At 41.1% G+C, this 2,204-nt stretch overlaps 1 protein-coding gene across 2 annotated transcripts in view; it reads left to right on the top strand.

Annotated features, from left to right (window-relative positions):
• Positions 1 to 13: 13 nt before the first annotated feature.
• Positions 14 to 2,204, top strand: part of tbl1xr1b (TBL1X/Y related 1b) — a 28,702-nt gene continuing 26,511 nt past the window's right edge. The window contains exons 1-2 of one of the 2 annotated variants that reach the window (XM_005752482.2): positions 14 to 153; positions 2,088 to 2,154. The gene's annotated coding sequence lies outside the window, so the exon portion shown is untranslated. Of the gene's footprint in view, positions 154 to 271; positions 578 to 2,087; positions 2,155 to 2,204 lie in introns of those variants that run through there. The other variant, XM_005752481.2, reaches the window with a different exon arrangement.

The following is a 2,204-nucleotide window of genomic DNA, read 5'->3' as shown; positions in this document are numbered from 1 at the left end:
CTTATCGCTCGGTTTCTGCGTGGAAATGCGGCTCCATGTTGGCGTGAACATATGAAACGGGCGAAGACATTATATTTAATCAACTCCGAGGACAGTTTCAGCATTTGCAAAACCCGGCGTGATTTTTGGTGGCTTTTTTTTTGAGGGAAATAGGTTAGTTACCGCTCTATGGTTGTGTTTCAATTACATGTGGACGGAATTATAAAATACCCCGTTATTCTAACATGAGTGAGCTATTAGTTTTGATTATTTAACGGAACACACGTGGAATATTTTTACATAATGGGCTCCCGTCGTCACGGGTTAATCTTTATATTGATCTTTAGTCCGCGCCGCTTTGAAATAACAGTTGTTACAGGAGCTCATTTTTGCATGTCGGGTCACTCCAATGTGTCTAATGTCTGAAGCCGTTACAGCCTCTCAACGCCTACCTTTAGCTTTAATATTATAACCTTATCGTAGTTCATATATGTGGGAAAACCACCATTCTTGCAGTCGGTTAAAGAGATGACACGGTTTGACTTGAACACGAGAGCTGTGGAAGATATCGCCAATTGAGAGGTTTTTGTCCAAGTAGGTAGGAAATTGTAGCTAACTTGTTAGCATAGCATGCTAGGTTAGCTAGTTAGCTTGTTGGAAGGCTCAGAGCGGCAGCGGGCTGACGACCTCACTGTATTCGTTTGAAATGCAGTTTCAGAGAAGCTAACTTTACTCTGTTGTCGTGAATTGCGTATATTTTTGTATGAATAAAAAAAAGTTACGGGTTAATAGAACTTTAAAATATTTGATTAGCACATGCGGCTAAGTGCTTGTGAGGAGCATTAAATGAAGTACAGACCGCCTTGCCTGGCTGGCATGTGTACTGACGGGTACGGCCGCCGCTGAAGCAAAACTAATGTTAACTCGCACGTTAGCTTTTGATTAGCTTTTATCACTGCACACTAGACACCACGTTAAAATTGCATCTACACAACTTTGAACTATTCTTTGGTGGTGAAGTTAAAGGGAATGAAACGCAAGTAATTAGCCTTCATTTGACAATTATATCTGGAATGCTAAGGCCGGTAGCGCCCTTTCGCACATTCGCATCTTCCCGTGACACATGACATGTGGACAATTGTCAGCCTACCTACAAATACAGCAGGAACTATTTAAGTCTATTTATTGCTACTCTGTTAATAGATGTGCTGATAGTAGAGAGTTTATTTTAAACAGAGTTGTCTTAAAGGCACTTGGGGGCAGTTTGAGTAATTTATGAGCACACACTGTGCTGATAGTGACTTGTCACACACCAAAGTTCAACTCATTCATTCATCGCTAGCTCCCTGCAGACTAACATGATGACAAATGTATTTAACTTGGCTCCAGTCAGACAGACGACCTTTCGCCTAAAATGGTAACCAAACAAAATCTGATTTGCCCAGTTGAAAGTACTAATATGCAAAATACCACACAAAGAAGTGAGCAATTGTTTGTTAATATTCTAGGCAACAGCCGCCTTTATTACATCGAATCAACAGTGGAACATCTGTATTTCGTTTCCTTTTACTATTTAAGTGTATTTAAGGCATGCGTCTCTTTTAGAGAAGTACTGCAGGGATTGGTGCCAGGCATGGCACACATATCCATTTGGTGTATTCAGCTTTTTGCATTGCTGACCTAGATTTTCTCATTGTTTTGTGACACGCCCCTTCCTTCAGAGCATTTTACTCAGGTTGCCTTCTCATCCACTTGCTAATAAGCCATTGCTAAAATGTTCGTTCTCAGTAGGGTAATTTGTCATGACACTGATAGGGAAACTGTGTCCCACGTGAATGTGTGGCAGGGCCTGTCTGGTTCTCAGAAAGCTGGAGCAGATTATTTACCTCCACTACATGGGGAGAGTTGGGCTGCGAGTAATAAGGGTGCCACTCATGAGTCTGACTTTTCATATCAAACTTAAAAGATACGAAAATATGTTTTGTTCACTTTGTTTGTTTGTTTTAAGGAGTGATTACACACCAAGCAGCTTTTGTATGTATAATGAACTGTAGTGTAGTTACTGGTTTTGTAATGGGGCATTTATGTTTGTATTTTTCTTCTCCTAGGGGCTGAAAGTTGTTTCCGAGGACAAAAGCGCTATGATGCGCCTCTGAGGATATCACGATCACATGGGTAACACATATCACTATTTATTGTCCTTCCTTTGCCCTCCCACCCCCTTC

The sequence above is a fragment of the Pundamilia nyererei genome, unplaced genomic scaffold (genome assembly GCF_000239375.1).
Source record: "Pundamilia nyererei isolate P.nyererei 1_Seehausen unplaced genomic scaffold, PunNye1.0 scaffold00362, whole genome shotgun sequence".
NCBI lineage: Eukaryota > Metazoa > Chordata > Actinopteri > Cichliformes > Cichlidae > Pundamilia > Pundamilia nyererei.
Note: the sequence above shows the minus strand (reverse complement) of the source record. Positions and strands in the feature narration are given on the sequence as shown.